This window comes from Phalacrocorax carbo, chromosome Z, assembly GCF_963921805.1.
Source record: "Phalacrocorax carbo chromosome Z, bPhaCar2.1, whole genome shotgun sequence".
Taxonomy (NCBI): domain Eukaryota; kingdom Metazoa; phylum Chordata; class Aves; order Suliformes; family Phalacrocoracidae; genus Phalacrocorax; species Phalacrocorax carbo.
The window spans coordinates 64,700,920-64,720,408 of NC_087548.1; the positions used below are offsets into that span (position 1 = coordinate 64,700,920).

At 36.3% G+C, this 19,489-nt stretch overlaps 1 long non-coding RNA gene across 1 annotated transcript in view; it reads right to left on the reverse strand.

Annotated features, from left to right (window-relative positions):
* Positions 1–1,803: 1,803 nt before the first annotated feature.
* LOC135310438 (uncharacterized) overlaps positions 1,804–19,489 on the reverse strand; it is a 68,602-nt gene continuing 50,916 nt past the window's right edge. The window contains exons 3-4 of the long non-coding RNA XR_010370496.1: positions 3,141–3,309; positions 1,804–2,061 (exon numbers count right to left, since the gene is read on the reverse strand). This is a non-coding gene — a long non-coding RNA (uncharacterized LOC135310438). The remainder of the gene's footprint in view (positions 2,062–3,140; positions 3,310–19,489) is intronic.

The following is a 19,489-nucleotide window of genomic DNA, read 5'->3' on the forward strand; positions in this document are numbered from 1 at the left end:
TACATTTAAAGTCCCTCTGAACTAAGCATTTCCCCCTTTCTTGTCATTATTAGAAAACAACAGTATGAAACTAATGTGCATGTGGTGATTAAATCAGAAGACTATGCAAACAATCAGAAACCACCATTTTAGAGTGGAGATTCTTGTTTTAAATTTCTGTAGGTAGGAAAAATTATTTTCAGAGGAAAGGGTACACAACACAGGGAGAAGAGAAATGCAAATTTATATTACTATTTTTTCCAGCCATAATGTCTCCATACTGTACTGGGCAATGACAAGCAATATGCCTTCAGCTGCCTACAGTTCAATAATAGGAGATAAAATGCATCTTCGCTAAACCCTGAATATTACTGACTATGTAGACATTTCTTGAGGTCCATTAAATTCTATTTGACATACATTAAAAAGATTTAATCACAGATGCCAGTCAGCTAACCAACCCATTAATCTAGCTGTTTTTCCTATGAAAATTGTATTTAAAAAGGCCTTTTTTCCCCCCTCAATTTAATTTAGTCATCCATTTAAATTTCATGTATTTATCATGTAAATGTGCCTTATTTGCAAAAGAAAAGCTCAGGACTCAGTGAAATAAATAGTTATTTCATTAAAATGGATACAAAAAACCCTGTGATTAGGGTAATTAATTTGCACACTAAAAGCTATCTTCCTAGTTCAGATCATTAATATTGATGGTGTTCGATTTTGTTCTCAGTAATGTTCCTTGAAATACATTCAGAACTGGCAAGCAAGGATGAAGAAGCAGCCGCTCAAACTAGGAATGAGGATTCAGTAAGCACTTGGCTACTTTCCCTCTTCCACCATTCAGAATTAATAACATACAATCACGAAGCCTGTGTCCCAAAGTGAACTGGATTACTTGGATTGTATGGGATTACGTGGTTCATCACAAGTGACTCTTATTTACATATATCGTTCTCACTGCATTTCTCTGACTTTTTTTTTTCATTGCAAAATAACTTTAGAAGAGATTATGTCTAGGTACCCCGTGCTGCTATACACATCATTGCCAGATAACAAGACACAGTTTGCCAATACACTCTTTTGTCATTAGGTTTTCATCTGCATAATATGCAAATTGTGTTGAACAGTTTCCCAGTTTGAGTCCTTTCTACCACAAGATTCAGTCAAGACTCATATTTTGTTTTCCCACTGTACAGCAGATGTATTCCACAAAAAGCCTTTCAGGAAAGGTGTCACATCGCTGTGGTGCACTATCAATTACAGCTGTAGGCGAAGTGCTGTGAAAAGCAAGTTCTGGAAGAATTTCAGACACATTATGCTGTCTGTGTCTACACACTGTAATGTACTTTGTGGCAGAGAAGTCAGACTTATACCTCAGTATGCGTGCTGTACGTTTTAGTTGTACCAACAAATTATATGGATACATGATGTACGGCAAGGCAAAATCTATGTGAAATATTCACTTATCGTTCAGTTTGACTGCACAGTCCATTTCCTGCTCATTATCCTTCTCGGGCATCTGTCTGAAACCGCCAAGAAGCACCAGAAAGTTTTATTTTTTTGAGAACCAGCTAGCAAAGCCCATATTTTCCTCCTTTTTCCCAAATGTGGAACTTTTTCTAGCCTCTTATCCACCTCCAGGACCACCTTTGGATAACTTTTCTCCTTGGTCAAAGGCAGTTTAATGTGATGGCAGCTTAAATATCAACACTTTTCACTCATGAAGGATTAGAAATGCATCTTATTTTATTAGAGGAAGTATTCGATTCACATCATCTAGCAAACTTTGACAGTCAATAGAAAACAGACATTGTAATTATTACATTTATTTTACATATATTCTATATAAATATGTACATATATATAGTTTTTACAGAAAAGGTCACACAGGTGTTGAAGTAATTTCAAATTTATTTTACAGTTGTTAATTCTTAATATAATTGCATAATTTAACAATTTCCTCTTTCTTAGTCCTTTCTCAGGCACTATATTTGAACTCTTGATTTTCCAGGTAATTGGATACAAAATCCCATGAAGTGGTTTTAATGCCATATGATGGGTAATTTTTCTGCAACATACCTGCCATAGATAAACAATATGTTAGAATATAAAAGGATTTAGAAACCTTTCATTACTCACAGTTTGTAAATTCAATTAAGGCTTCACTACTAATGAGTAACTATTAGTTCTCAGCTAGTGCAATAACATGCTTTGTTTCCTTCTGTACATTTGAACAAGGTATCCAAAAGCAATGTGTAATCTGGTGACCAGAACAGTACCGTCCAAAAATCTAGCCGCCTTCAAAAAAGCAGCATGTAGGATTACTAACTACCTTTAAAAGAAATCCATGTCTGTATACACACAGCTATGTGTAAATATATAAATACAGAAATTTATATATATATATAATAGCCATCATATTTTTGCACTCATTTATACTGCGTAGAACCAAGAATGTGTGTCCACTCTTTTCACTTCTACACTTTATGAATGACTGCACATATATACGTCTCAAAAAAACCAATATGGGCTTTTGGCATTCATATAATGTTGGAAAAAATCCCGTTTACTGTTAGGAGTTTCCTGTTTGCCTAACTGCTTATCCTACTAATCTGATGCTTTTAAAAGGTGAACTTCCAATTTCTCTCATTTAAAAAAATAAAAAAAAAAATCCCAACTGTGAATAATACAGCAAATACTTCCTGACTCTTCTGCCGCGGAACTTGTTGAAGACCAATAAGTCACTTCAAAAAATAGGAATTCCAGAGCAAAGTACTGCAAATATCTCTAAAATCTTTCTGTATTATTTATTGACAAAAGTATTTGCATTAACATTTAACCATGATTTAGAGAGTGCAGGTCATGAGACAGCCTCATTTCTGTTCACTCTGGACAGTATCCAGCACACTGTAAGTATTAGGACAGTCCTGATATTTTCATAGGAATTTGTTTTAAAAGCCTGGTTTCTCTCTTAGGTACTTTGCTGTCAATCATAACTCAGGAGGTCACATTCCTTGTGCAGTAACAGAGATGCTCTATACACCTTTTTAGTGAGGATCCACTACCACCTTCGCAAAAATGAAAAACCATCAACAACCCTTTACATGTCCCTTTTCCTGCTTTCAGTGAACCTTATATGGACACACACTGACATTTACCTTCCACAGGGCAGGGCAGAGTATTTCTGGGGCAAGCAACCTCAGAGGTGACAGATGTCCTCTACGCCCATGTGGAAAAACTCTAGGAGAAAATCCTGAACTTCCCCTGAGTGTGAAGACAACATGAATAAATTTGGCTAGAAGCCTCCAAATGGAATATTTCTGAAATCTGCAGCAACAAAAGACATTTACAATTGATTTAGCCATTCTATTTTTTCTTGGATATATTTTTATGATTTTTTTAATGTAATAAGTATAGTATGTATTATCTTGAAGAGGATATTTTCATGAATCTCCATTAAAAGTGCAGCTGTGATAACGAAATACAGGTTCCCTTCTGCCAACCTTTTCTTTTTTTTTTATTCTTTCATTGCCTGAAACTTCTGACAAAATTTCTGGTAAATCTCCATTCTCTCTTTCATTCAGATCTAGCCATAATTCTTTTCTGCTTTAATGTTACTACTTTAAAATTCTGCTCTGTCTAGAACAACTGTGAGAATTTTGAAAAACATTTAAACCAGTACATCAGCTAAATATATTAAAAATGTGATTTAAAAAAATTATCTTTTCCATCTTATTCAACTATGAAACTCTAAAAATTAATTATATTTAAGACATAGAGAAATGGTTTGTAACAAGAGAACTCAGTCTAACAATGCTTTTATTTTTAAAACAACATTTACACATATTTATATTCCAGCTCTGGAAAATAACCCTTTCCCAAATAAGTTTACAGAAATTTATTTAAAGTTATTTTTTTACAGCACAATACCTACAATTGGATTTACTCAGAGCTTTAACAGCCAATTTTTTTCCGCAAAAAAAGAGTAAAACATTGAAGTATTTTAAACCAATCCCAAGAACACTCTATGGTATTTTTTTCTATCTTGTTTCATAAACTGCTGCAAGTGGTATCCTCTAGACGCATTGTAATAAGACAGTACTCATCCATACAGCAACAACAGCAGTCGGGTTATAGCAATGTGCTAATTAAAAAGAGGAACACACCACAAATCTACTCGTTACTATTCATGGCAAGTGTACAGCAAATCACTTAGCTGTTTGCTTTTAAAATAAAAGCTTTTGTCTGTCTTGTTTAGAAAGACATGCACGGGCTAAAAAGACTTTTACTAAAGCATGACATTGAAAAGACATTGCCCTAAGGTTTCATAGAGTAAAAGGCTGAAACATTTATATTGTTTAATGATAGACCTTATTTTTTTTCCCTAGCTATTCACCTTTCACAATATGTTTTCTTTAATTCACTCCAAATCAACACCTAGGGGAGCAGTGTAAGGAATCTTCCAGGATATATTTTGTTCCAAGGAAAATGATAGGAAAAGCACCCTTGCTAATTAAAATAAAGAGATCTCTGATGCCTGGCAGTTAAACACTGCTCATCTTTATTAAGGCACTAGGAGAACAGCATTGCAAATAGTCAGAAAAACCATTACTCTCTTGGGTTGCACTGTAAATACCTGATTCATTGAAAACAATACAGTATGTGAAGAATGGGTGAGCTTTGTTCCTAGAAATGCACAGCACAGAGTGTTTCATATTATGTAAAAACTAAAAAGAGAGAAGATTGGGTAATGACTACTATTTTATGAGGGTATTTACGCGAAGTGAGGGAAGATTAGGAAAAAACTTCCATATCAAAATGCTCCACTAAGGAACATTTAATAGTAAAAATTATAATATGAAAAGATGGCAAGAATACTCTTTCTCTTAGACATTATTTTCAAGTAAAACAACAAACAGATGTTATTATCCTCCAAGGACATGAACAAAAACAAACACCTAGCTAGTCCAAAGATAAGATTACCACCGTTCTTGGAACTGGCCTAAATTGTTGGCACTGTCAGAAGTAGAAGTTTTACTACCGCCTTTGATGCAAGCAGTTTTAGGATAATCCTTATCATATCTGAAAATTCCCATTCCAGCTGTACACACTTCATGTAAAAGATGGTCTTCACTGGCAAATAATAAGAGAGGGAAAAGGCCCGTGTCTTTTTTTGAGAGGATCCTATGGGATATGTGTCTTTTTCCTTAACAGAAGTCACAGCTTTTTCCGTTGTCTGTGTGTAGCCTGGCATAGATTTGTAGGAAAGTATGGAGCTAAAAAAGGTTTAGCTTCTCATTCATTCTTCAGCCTCAACACCACAAAGGCACTAGCTTGTATCATTCATATTTTCCTGAGTCCTCAGTCATGCTATTACCATGGCAAGAGAGCAATAGAAGGCTGGTGCCTTTCTTCATGAGCAAGGCAAGTTTGGGGGCGAGGCATAGAGCCAGTCCTGTCATTCCGGTGCAGGTGTTCAAGGGGTTGCCTGGTGCTGCAAGCTGGACAAGGGGTCTCACTCCCATCATATCTCCAGTACTGGGTGGGGTCAGCACACTGATTTCTCATTAAGGTTGCACCTGCTCATGCATGTACCCTAACAGAATATCTGTTTCAGCTTTTAAATCAGTATTTCAGTTACCACACAGGATGTAAATATTGTCCTTTACTTAAGGACACATCGATTAAAAGCAGTAAGAAAAGCAGAACAGCACAGATAAGATGTGGAAAAAGCTGAGCCATAGATATTTTTAGGCTACAGGAAACGCTTTTAGTGAATAAGTCACACTTAAAAGGATTGGATGGACTGCTCTGCAGTAACTAAGAGGAGAGCAAGAGTAAAGCATTTAAGAATAGCCATCAGCATTTATATGAATCATTTAACAATGGGTAGAAAAATTCATTTAAAAATTAATTAAATTATGCATTTTTTTTCTTCTCGCTTCTTGAGGAGAAAGTGTGTAAATGGTGGAAGCAGAGAAGTTGGAGAGCAAGAAATTAATTCTGTAGGCTGCCAGCTTAACAGCACTTGGTACAGTAAGGGAAAGGGCAGTGGCTTTATCATCAACAACACAGGACAATGAGCCTTGGCACCAACGGCCACGTATTATTGTGCGTGTCTTCTTCATTTTTTTGGTAACATCATCACAAGAGGTGAATAAAAGGTCTTTTAATAAAAGACAAATCAGTGTGGGGGCTGGGGTGGAGCAGGCTGAAAATTGCTGTTTGCATTGGGAAAGAGAAAGTTTTTGGAAGATAGCAAAGACAAGGCAGTGCCTTATGCAATTTACTGCAATATTTTTTGTTAGAGGAAGTTTGGATTCAGGTAAGATGAAAGGGCAGGAGATGGGGAATTCTATCATCTTAACATTTAGTGCTTTCCACAGAACCTTTACATAATAAAAGTCATCAAAGAAATATCCTCCCATAATATTAATGACTTACTTGCTCTATCCAGAACCTGTGTTACACAAAATGCCAAGAGGTTTGGAAATCAGCTGCAGTGCTATAGCATGTGGTAATAAATATGAACAGAAATAACCAAGTTGGCTGGCTGCCTGCTGTCTACATGTCACTGTAAATAAAACAAGATGCCTCTTGCTCACATTTCCAGCCATGTCTCTGAATCTACATACAGGTTTTTCTCTTTGCAATAATGAACAGATGTATTATTATAGCCACTTTGGCCCATTAAAGCACACCTTTTTGTGATGGGAAAGAAGAAATATCACCCCTATTTAAGCAGAAAGGAAACTTAGAAGAGGCAGAATTTGTTGAGGACACCGATATTACCACAGCATTTTATAAAAGTTTCAAAAACTTCTAACTGAACCAGAGTAGTTCAACTTAATTTTAAGAAATGCTACCAGCTATTATTTGTATCCCATGATGATTAATAGGAATAGAAGCAAAGTTACTGTTGTGGTGCCCTGTCCCTTGGATCACTGAATAGCAATACATGAACAGCCACAATGCAAGCTAGTAAATCATGCATCACTCTGCAAGCTATTTAAGAGGAGTGAAGAAAAAAATATATTTATTCGGTTCTCCACAAACAGAAAACCAAAAACCAAGCCAAAACAAAAAAGACAGACAAGTGGCTTTTATATCACAGTGAGTGACAAATAGAGAATTAAAGTAAAACTGGCAATGGACAGGTGATAGTCTCACAGACTGAGGGAATATGTGCTAATAGAACAGCATTTCTGAGCAAATACAAGCTGTGAAACAATGCTGGCAGAAATACATTTTATTATTGTCCTTTAACAGATCTAACAGAAAGACACCAGGCTAATTTTCCTTTACATGCAAAACCTTTGCCATAAATTATGTAGGGAATGAAGCCTACTTGTAATATATTACATTTTTTCCCAGTTTGATTTTATACCAGCCTCAGCCAGTGTACATTCAGTGGAAAGGTGCACAAGCTGTATCTGCATATGAAGAAGTGTAAGAGAAGAAAACCTCAAAGAGCTGTGACAGAAATATTTTGATGTATCTTAGTCCCTCTATCTGTATAGGAGTTATCTATATAACGATATCTCTGTAGTTATCTATATGAGACGTAATTTTCAAAAATGTTTATTTTTCAATAGTCTATGACCAACTAGAAACTGCTGCAAAGTTAGCAATTACAAAAAACTGCCTAACTGGAATGGCAAACCATACAGAAAAAATTCTGAACTAAAGCACTTATTTGGAAGCTGAAGATAGTTTTGCTAGATGTGGAAATATTGAGGCCGTGCAGCACCAAATATTCCTTTCTGTAAATTTTTACTTCTTAATTATTTTATACTTTTATTCTACTCCAAGTTAATCTACTAACTTAATAAGGATCATTGACTCCAACATTCACACTGGCCCTATAAATTCCACATAAAAAAGAATTATACTGACCGAATGGCAAACCCACAACTCTAAGTTAAAAAACAGATCATGTAAAGGCTACGAGTCTTATTATCAGTCCCAACAGGACACTTTGCACCAGCATCTTTCTTAAAGAGAACACATGTTCCAGGCGACAGTACATCCGTCATTTCAGAATATTAAATTGTAAAAACTGAGTAAAGCTATAGAAATGGGATTAATTTTGTGTTGTCATACTTATTCAGAACACATGCTTCCCTGGTGCCCACAGGAGTAGAAGAGTTAATCTACAGTGTGACAAGTCAGACCGTGCACTGTTGTGAACGCACTTCCCAAGCTGCATTTAAGACTCACTTAGATAGGCTAGGTTGCAGTGCCTTATCTGGCAGTGAGAAAACCAGAAGCAATGTCACAATGGGAGGAAATTTAAAAGTCTCTTTTTTTCTTTTTTATCCTGCCACAGACCCTCTGGTTGTAGTGAGGAAAGAGATGCCCTTTGGTTTCAAGACATAGTCATGAACAATGCTCAACCTCTTTTCAGTAGTGATCTGTTTAAAAAAATTCATAACACTGCCCAGAAATATTGTGGATTGATACCTATCTAATTTCAAAGTAACTGGGCACAAGCATAACCTGCATTTCACCCTATATAGGTACAAAATGAAATATCTTATATTTGAGATGAAAAAAGAGCAGACATATAATTACCTGTAGGTAACAGATGGTAGCATTCCAAATTCTCAACATGAAAGAAAATTCATGTTTCTGAAGTTGCCACCCACATGTTAAGAGGAGGCAAATATAGCTTTAAAGCCAGTTTTGAACTCTCCCAGGCCTCTGCTGCTCTGGGCAAGGGAAAGATCCCTTACATTAGTTAGACAAGTCCTATAGATTTACAATTTGTACCAAGGAAAAGTGTGTGAGTAGAGATTTATTGGGCTTAAGAAGAAAAAGATAATGAGGACAGCACACACTGACAGGACAGAGTGGTTCTACACATTTCATCTTCCATCCATGAGCCTGAGTCACGTAGTATTTTAATTGTGGTAGGCTGTTCTTGAGAACTCTCCACACACGTGCTTAGCTGGATAGGTTTGATTGTTTGTCATGGTCTGAAAAAGTACAAAATAGATATGAAGTGATGAAAGTGATAGGTTGCAGCATCTGGGGAACTAGGTAGGCCAAAGCAATTAAGTAACAATGGTTCAGAAACCTGCCAGAGAAAACTAATGAAAAAAATAAGATTGAGTTGTATAATAAGCAATATTACAAAAACTGGTAAGGTGAAATTCTTTTTAGACTTGTATAAGATGAGAGTCTGTACAGATGATTCTGGGCAATTTCTTTCAATTTATTGGCTTCAAGGGGACACCAGTTTTAGAGTATTTAAGGAATTTTTATGCAACAGCACACTGTGCAGTGTAGGTATACACCTCCTTTGGCCACATGTACTTCAGAAAAAACACCAGAGACAGTTTGGAAATGTTTTTTAAGTGCCAGTCACCTTTAAGGAACAGTTTCAGTAAGACCAATAAGCTCACAGTGAGCCTTCTGGTGTGCACATGCGTTGGTAGTTAAGCTTTTACAGCTCTGTGGCACTTCCTGTACAGTGGTAAATCAACACAGTGAAATGCAGGCACAGTCACACTTAAACAAGTATTGTTTCATGAACGAAGTACACCCTTCATTCTGCATTTTCATTTTGATTCTCTTCCTGCATGACCATGCCTGCTTGTCTCTCCTGGCCCACGTTATCTAGACTGAGTGGAAGATATAAGGTTCACTCTAACCTATGGGTAGATGGCATATATTGCTGTTGAAAGCAAAACCAAAACTAAGTTCAAGAAACTGTATGAGCCAAATGTGCTGGAATAAAGGTTCAGATGGACTGGGATTTCTGAAACTGCATGTGGTGGACTTAGATTTCTGAAACATCAGGCAAAATCACCAATTTTGATGGCTGCGAGTGAAGATAGTCTTGAAATAACAAGTATACATGCAGTGAGCCTAAGTTATTTTTTAAGTCTCAGGAGGCAAAGAAGTATCTGTCCTATACAATTTTTTTTTAGGGAATTGACAACTTGCTTATGAATGGCAAAAACAGGTTACTAAAATATTCAGAATATCTAACATCATGTGGTTGGAAAGAGGACAAGAAGAAAATGTAAAACCATACAAGCAAAAATGCTGCTGTATGGACTAGGAGTAAACTGTAGACTCTGTAAGCAACTAAAATGGCAATAGGCTACCTAAAATTAAATTTTTACATTTATGAACTTCTGTGCTGGCTGCCTACTCTTTATCCTCTAAGCAGCTATTATGTTACCCATTTCTCTTTACTGTATTGAAACTTCTTACAAGTTCTTTATCTTGATATTTTGTCAACTATTTTGTGAAGTTAGAACAATGTCTACACATTGTATGAAGTTTGATAGAGAGTTAATGGCTTTGGAGATACGTGTTAACATTCTGCATTTCCTCAAGTGCAGTCTTGCTCAGTGGATAACCTGGAGTCCAAGACAATCACTGTTGGCAAGGCAAGGTACAACAAATACTAAGATTTCTTACTTAGGACAGTTTTTCTATATTTTTACAAATCACAGAAATTCCCAAAACCACAATTCTGGAAACACATCATGGAAAAATGAGTTACAAACACTGGAAAGTCATGTATTGTGTCTCGTCCAGCAAATCCAATAGGGCATATGTGTGTGTGAGAGATAACTGGCTGAATACAGTAAACCAGTGAAAACTTTATTTATTCCAAAATTCAGCTGTAGTTTTTCTTGCTTTCCTTTCCTCAGATTATATCCATATAGGTGTCATAAGTACATCTGTATTTATAAGGTGATCTGATAATATTAGTCTCATAAACAAGTTTTATTTTCACAGGAAACTAATATTAGGGATGTACACGAGGAGTGTGTTGGTAGAGTTTATTTATTCTGTGGCTGTGTGTCTCTTTGTTTACTCTATCTCTCACTAGATCCCTGGTTATTCTCCCTAACTAGTTGCTAAAGGTGTTATTGAAATTTTATTTTTAGAGAGAAAGAAACTCTGGTAAATATAGAGAGAGTTGTGTTTAATTTGATGAAAACCCAAAAGGATCTTCTTGCATTTGACCTTCATAATACAAATAAATTAATATAGCTAAGATTAATGAGCCAATTATTTTTGACAAGATAGCAAGCGCATAAGATTGTTTGCCTCATGTTTCTTTTTTATACAACTGACAAATGACTATCACTTTCACCACAGACTGGTGTTAACATCCATAATCTGTTCCCAAGAAACTAATATCTTGAGATTTTCATGTAAATTCTAGGGTCAGAAAATATGCTGTAAAACTTGTCCTAATGGGAAGAGTCCAATGTGCATCTTTCCATAGAAATGCCTCCAGGAAAGTCATTTTAATAAACCAAACCAAAAGCCAGGCCTCCAGGGAGTCCTGAAGGACCGGATGAAAGTACAGGAGGAGGTGCTGGGAACTAGACATCAGGTGGCATGGCCGTAGAGATGAGGTGTGCACAACCTTCCTTCAGCTTGCACACAGCGCTAGGAACTGGTGTGCTTGGGGCTGCTTTACCCATAGTGTGTCGGTCCTCTGGGTCAGATCTGAAAGAGGGCAGGGGATGAGGCAGCAGATCAGCCTGTGGGATTTGTGTGCATTTGCACATTCATTATGGTGCTGCTGTTCTCTGCCTCTCCCTTCCTAAGGGGACCTTACCCCGAAGTCTGCCCCGTGCAACAGTGCTATAAAAATCTACCGATGCTGGCTTTCTGCAAGGGAACGTGACCTTCAGTGAACTGTAACGCTGGAGCTGAATAACAGAAAACATCCTGTTGGGAGGTGAAAATAAATGTGATTCAGGCGAAGACACTACTGGATCCACCTTTGCAAATTTACATTAACTGAAGACTAAAAACTGGAGGAGAGAGGGGAGAAATCTTTGTAACAAAAAGCAAGATGTTTGGGGGTTTTTAAACTAAAGCGCTAGACTGAAACAATCCTGACTCCGTTCAACATCATTAAAGCCCTTCAACATCAGTTTTAACTCGATAGGATGCCCATAGTCCTGCCATTAATTACTGTGTCTCAGACTAAGGTGGGGACAGAGAAGATACTTTTGACTCTACATCAGGGTGGATTTCAAACCTTTAGTCATTAAAGTTTGTTAAACATGTTGACATTCCTGCATGGAAAACACTAGCAAATCATTTAATAGGGGAAAACAACAGTTTATGAAAGTACAGTTAGTCCGGGCATGGTTTCATGAAATGCCAGGCAGTTTAATAAAAGGACAGCAAATGTCACAAAGTGATGATGAATTCCATGATGGCATTTTCTCAGGCTAGAATTATTTGTGTTTCCCCCTCTCAATTCTGTATAACACATCAGCTATTTAATGAATAATTGGAAGAGAAAAAAAATGGGAAAAAACCTCTCCAGACCCACAAGTAACACCTTGTATTTGATATGCTCCATGAACAGGAAAATGAAAGTCACATAGTGTACTGCATAAGAAGCTCATATATTATTAACCAGCAGTCTCTAAATCTCTAACTAGCAGTAGCTTGACAGTTGTGGACAATTCCAGTCCATTTTTGTATGGCTTGCATTATCATTATTTATTTTTTCCTCAAATAGGAGTATAAACATCCAGGCAAACCTGTCAGCAAATTTTCTCAGCAGCTGAACAACTGCATGCAAAACTTCTTATCCTTGAATTGTGCTCAACTTTCTGCCTTTTACAGTTAGAGAGACAAAAATGCTAAATTACTCTAAGTACAACATACCCAGTGATTCTATCATTGTAGTGCACGATCAAGCAAGCTAAATAATCGTGAAATGCAGTAAGCTTTTTCAAGAACTGGCCTTGTGATTCAGAATTGAATCTCTGGAACAAAATAAAAAACAGCAACAAATACAAGGCAGAGAAGAATGTCATTTTATTAGATCCTTTTTAACACATCCAAAAGTATGTAACTGACAGCTCTTTGTCTTTACAAAGACACAGCTCTCAAACATCAGGTGAGGCTAAGAATATATAATCCCAAATAAAAGCACTCAGTACCCTGAGAAATCTTTTTTGCTCAAAACTAATAAATTTTTTTTACTTTGTGCACAGAAGTAAAAGAGTTTGTCAATTTCTCTGCAGAAATCCTTTTAGCTTTCACAAAAAGTGTATTTGGTACAGACCTACTTGATTTCTCATATAGGAGCAAAAATTTACTTTGTCAAATTACATTCTTCAAAAAGGTCTTTCAGTTGAGTTAAATATCCATTTCGTGCAAAACAATGACCATGCATCAGCTTGGAGTGATTGCATAGTAGTTACTTAGCCTGGCAAATGACAGCAAAATGTCAGCTGAAATGAAAGACACACAGCCCTGGGCTTATCACAGAAAGTGCAGATGATTCATGTAACACCGTAAATAAATAACAGAGACTTTGTGTTAAGGTAGGTTTAACAGTAGAAGTTCTCTTTTCACCACCAGCTCATTTCAAAGCACCTGTAACAGAAGCTTTATTTGGTGACAGTGACATGCAGCGAGATAAGGTATCCTGTCTTTAATGCTCATATTTCAAGGTCACCAAGTGTTACATTCCAAGTGAACAAGCATAAAGCTCAATCAGATAGGACCTGCATCAATGGATCATCAAAATATTGATAGTAGATTCTCTTTCCTGCCTGCAGGGAATGTTTATCTTGGTTGGTAATTGTGTAGGGCAGGAGAAAGAGAGAGAGAGAGGTATGGAGAGATGTGTCAATCATGATTTGTCTACATTTCTTACAAAAATTATGGGCAATTATTTGGCAATGAGGTTTGAACCCAGGTTTTGTAGATTAGTGGAATCTTCTACTGACTGATGTCAGAGATCAAATCTATCAGTTTACAGTGTAAAGCCAACAAATAAACCATTTTCTCTTCCTACAAAGGATGCAAGACAGACATCCACTTCTGTTGCTAATGATCCCTGTATTTTTTGCCTAATAGATATAAACTTCAGATCCACTTGTTCTTTTTCTTCTAAATTTGGTACTAAGCTTCAGGTTTTAATCCTAAGCATATGTTGATTGCTCAGAAGGGTAAATTGGTCAAAAGAGAAAGCAGTGATGAAATACTGAAAGAAACAAAAGCACATGTTGCTGAAAACCCTGTGAGAAATGCTGGAAGAGCAGATTTTCTTACCAGCTTATGGGTGCAACTATTTCCCAAAGTCAATGTTTTTGTAAAGGCAGGTTAAGCCATGAACTTTATACCAGTTCCCAGTGACGATCAGACTATTTGTTACAGGACATTTATTATTACAGGTTATTTATTATTTGGGGTGTGATATACCCAGGTAAAAGACACAACCGGTATGGTCAGAACATGCTAACTGAAAACAAATTTTCTTTTGTATTTCAGTTATTTATGCAATTTATATTTAAAAATAACAATGTGTTATATGACTGTATGTTGATAACATTTACTATCCATTCAGATTCAGTATTCTCTGAAAATCAAAAATAAAAATTAATCTTACTGTAAGTATAAAATAAGTGCTTAGTAACTCAGGGACTTCAGTGAATATTGATGAACATTTGTACTTTTACAGTGATCACACTATGTTGGGAAAAAGAAAAAGAATATGCATTTAGTAAAATTCTATTACACTTCAACTCAGTTATTCCAGTTAATCCCAGCACATATCAAAATCCTGAAATCTCTGCAGGTTCATAAGAAGCACTTGGCCATCAAGTGTTTAATTTTTTTCCCCATTTCCCACAATTTGGTGAGAACCTTTGTGTAAACTTGTCATCGTTTAGACAGCTAGTTTGGAAAGCTGGATTCTGGCCATCTTCAAGGTTTCTTAAAAGAAAAACTACAGTCTCTCTCTGCAGGTAGTAATTTCCTTTCAGGCTTCCAGAAATATCTCAGATATGTAAGACCAAAAAACTTCAGAAACTTTCTGCTGTGACACAGAAGAATATGGTAAGTCAGCTTTTGTTCATCATTCTAAAAGGCTCGAATCCCTTTTAAATTTAAACCAGTAAAACAGGTTTAACTATGTAAAACTTCTAAAACTCCAGATGAAGTACCCAGATGATTTTCTGTAAGGCTGCCTGTCTTAAGTGAAGTTTTCCTTCCTTATTTCATAAAATCATAACTTCCATCAGCAATAAAACATCTATCAAAAATCAATTACTTTTTTCAGTTAGGATAATGTCACAAACTTAATCTTCTTTCAGTACTGTTTGTCCGACAGTAATCTCTTTTCATTCTATCATGATAGCGGATAAGGCACTAGGATATTAAATTCCAAAGTTTATCATTAATCTTCTATATTCTAGTAGTGGGGCCTTATGAAGACTTCATTATATGCGAGTCTGTCTCCAATTTATGAGTTGTCAACTACCTTGAATCAGAAAGTAAAATTTTCCTTAAAAGTTTGTATCCCTAAATATCTACACTGAATGACTATCCTGAAACTATGCCTATTTTAAGAACTTGAATTATAGACTCTGTTGATTATAATCTTGCAAGGATCTTAAAAATTCAGTCTGACATTAAGTTAGAAACCTGCAGATGATCAGCAGGGCCTTGTCATCTGACATTAGAGCTGCTTGTCTGTTGTGAGAAGCAAATTCCACAACAGATCGAAGGCACTCAAGAAAATCATGGAGATTTAGCAATAAAACTACAACTGAAACAAGAAAGTTCTGTTTTGCTTTTTAATCTCATAATAAAAACAAGACTGAAACGGTAATGACTGCTGGGGACAAGTTATCTAAAGATGAATCTTGAGGTCTGTAATAGTATCCTTACTTGGGGAAAAACCTCAGTGAGTGAAAACAGGAGTAAATTGACAGCAGAGGCATCTGGAAAAAGGGAATCTAAGAACAGAGCTGTACGCACAGCTGGAGTGCAAGGAAAATCAGTCCTGAAAGAAAGATCTTATCATAAATGTTGTAGAAAGATAAGGGAAGCATATAACGTAAGAATGGAAAAGCCATATTAAAGCAGTTACTCTGTACTCTTAAAAGTGAAAATCAAAAGTGACATGACATGGAAAGCCTGTGATCTGAGACTATCTCAGCAAGATCTTAGTACCTTTCACCAACTTCACTCAAAGTTATTGACACACCACAGAACTGGAATCAAACCTAGGAGCCATAATCAGTTCAGTATTGTTTTAAATAGGGGTTACTTGAATCATATGGCTGCAGATTCAGGTCAGAGCTGTATTTGGTGGAAGGGTCTGAAAATATAGAGGTTTGAAAGGTCTTTGAAATTTCCCTTTGTCTCTCTTTTCTACACCATATAAATAATTTCAAGAAGGTATAAACAAAACTGTAATTTAATTCATTATTTCTCTTTCAAAAGTATATTTTTCCACACACACTCCGAAATAAACACCACTTCATAGACTATCCAATGGGCTTTTCTAGTGTCTTAAAAACCTTAACCTTTTTACATAAGCAAAAACTGTGTAAAACATGGATCAGCTCATTAGTTGGTACAAATTTTTGCAGCTTCACTGAGTTCACTAAAGATAGTGTATATGTAATGAATATTAGGATCCATATGTTTCAGAAGTGCTCTGCTATAAACAAAAGAATCTGAAAACTGAAGAGTAATTAGCGAAACCTGCCAAGAAAAGATTAGTATAGTAGGCCATTGGTCATATAACACCATACAAGTAACGATTTGGACTTTGTCTTTGAGGTGTTGAGCAAGATACTCAAACAGAGATTGATTTATGGATTAAAAAGAGCTCCATCTTAGGAACTTACATGGAAAAAGTTTAACAAGGGAATTCCAGATGATATCATGCATGCTTAAGAACTTACAGGTTACAAGTGAGAAACTTCTATCCCGCCTAGGTTCCCTTCAAAACATGGATCCTAACCTTGCAGACTCAATACTTGGTTTCTGCCACAGATCAGAGCACTAAGACAGCTACAGCTTGATGCCCTTATTTTGGTAGACATTTTACTCACATCTTTCTGCTTTCTGTATTCTTGTAAGATGCTCTTTTTTGCCATTGTTCATGACATTCACAACTACAAGAGATTTATATGGCACTGCATACAACTATTACTAAACTATTCAAAAATATTTCAGACTCTTAAGGCTAAGATCTTCAAAACTAAAAAAACGTGTGTCCAACTTCTGCAGTCCACTGTAGTTCATTGTTCCCAGTTCTAAGTGTAATATATGTTAAAGTTAAACTCAAGTCATACTCCCCACCCCAGCTTTTTTTCAGATCCCACTCCTTTATGTTTATGCTTCAACGCTTTGAACTTTTCTCTCAGTCCTTTCATGGGAGATGTGGTAATCAACAAGCACCACCATCAGCAACAGTAAGAGATTAAAATACATACTTAAGTGAAGAAAAAGTTAGTTTTGCACAGTTTTATGCAAGCCAGGGTACAGCATTTCAGTCCTACTGATACTCCTGATGCAGTATGAGATGAGAGATATGCATTTGAGGTGAGATAGGTGTTTGAGTAGATCAGTTGGTGAAGCAATAAAATTTAAAAAACCTTGAAGTGAAAAAAACTTACAAATGGCCTGCAGCTAGGGTGTAATCTGAATGGCCGCCTTGCAAACAAGCTCAATGAATAAAATATTCTCAATTGCAAGGTCAAGTAAGTAAGCAGGCAGAGAAAAACTCTTCTTGTAGCAAAGTGCTGCCTGAATTAATTCCAAATACTTCACAACTGCAATCAACACTTCTGAAAGCCTTGCACAATTTCCATCTGCTTTTCACTAGAGAAATAAGATATAAGTGTAAGGGTTTGTAAAAACAAAAGGATTTCAAAAATATTGATCTGAGAGATTATATAGTAACTGGAAAGGAATGCTCCAAGGTAAAATGTGACTGTTCTTTTCTTGGCTATGAATTAGTCTAGTTCACATTTCTGTTATTATGCTGTTACATCATGTTTTTGCTTGCTGAAATATTACACATGCAGTAGGAAGGAAGAGACCTTGGTACTTGGACAATTTGCCTACGTTTAGCTCTATTAATATCATTAGACAGGAGAATCAGTGACACTGCAGCTAAAAGCTAGAGATGAACTAACCAGTGCTTTATCTTCTGTTGCCATGGACTACATGATGAACTCTGCAGTGACCTAAATTTATTACAGAATAGTGCTCATTGCTGCTGTACCAAGAACTCTGTTGCAATTACAGCACATTAGGCAGAGGAGTGAATCTCAAGGGGAAATGTCTAGTCTTTTAATCAAGCAGTAGAAAAGTTAGAGTGGACAAAAATTACACTGCTGTATATATCTGCAGTCAATCTTTACATGTACATCCAACAGCAGTGTTAATTTTGCCCAGAAAACATTTTTATTATATACAGGGGTCATGACTGTAGAGTTATCTCACTTAATCTTTTCTGTACTTCAGTCCATTTTTTCCTGTATTATATTCTCAACCTTCCTGAACTTTGTTGGTAATGCCAGACAGTTAAAACAACGAGTCTTAGAATTTCACCTTTAGACTGACCTATTTCAAATTAGGATAATCCTTTTTCTGCATTTTGTTGGTGCATCTCACAAATCTGAAGATCTGGGGAAAGCACACTGTGAGCTTGAAGACAGGCACACTGTTCTTGCAAACAGCTTTTAACATTTAATGGGATCTGTAAAGCTCACCTTACAAGTATTCTGAAACTTGATAAGTCATTCGTTTGTTTTAATGGATAAGAGGAAAGCTTTTGTAAACAGAGTGTTTCAAAACATTACTAATGAGTTTTCAAAAAGAAACACTGTCATTTCTGTAGCAATAGTTGAAAGTACTGAGGTTTAAAAAAAGGCTAATTTGAATTGCAGAAAAAAATAGGCCATGAAATTCAAGGTATTTCTTAAACTCTGCTTATGGGATGGATAGAGGAGAGAAAGAGAGAGAGCACTCTTTTTATGTTTGTTCAAATGAACAAAAGGATTCCTAATGCTATCACGGAAGGCAGGAGCAGACACAAAAAGGCAATTCACATAACGCAACCTTAAGCACCTGTCTGAGACACCAAAGCCAGGAACCTCACGTACTCTGGGCTACCTGTAATGTGACTGCAGAGGGGTGGTAACTTTGAAAGGGCTAATCAGCACCATGCAGCTCTGAATTACAGTCTGAATGCGCCTCGTTTTTTCTCTTTCCTAAATAAAATACCGTTTAAGAGCAATTAGGGTCCTAACATGGGTGTATAATGTTAGATGCTTGAGGATGACTGTTGCAAACCCTCCCTGTGCCCAGTGAACAAAAGGAAAATCAAAATAATCAGTGCCTCTCATGACAACATAAGAACATGATATTGAAAACCTTGTTGCAAGTCAGGTTTCTCAGTCGCTCAGTGGACCACAAGGATGAGTGTCACTCAGCTGAGCAAGGATTTACTAAGTTGCAAAATCAAAGAGCTTGTTCTTATTTTTCTCATTCTCCTCTTTTAGATGTACATGACATCATGCTAAAAATGATGTGGATACGGAACAAAATAATTTACCTCCCAACACCTTTACTATTTTTGTTTTAATTGTGATTTCAGAACTATAGTCACTACCCTGGGAACAGCCAAATTACATACCTTTGTGACTCCAGCAAATAAATTATGTACATTTTCTGAAGAAGCTCAATTCCACTA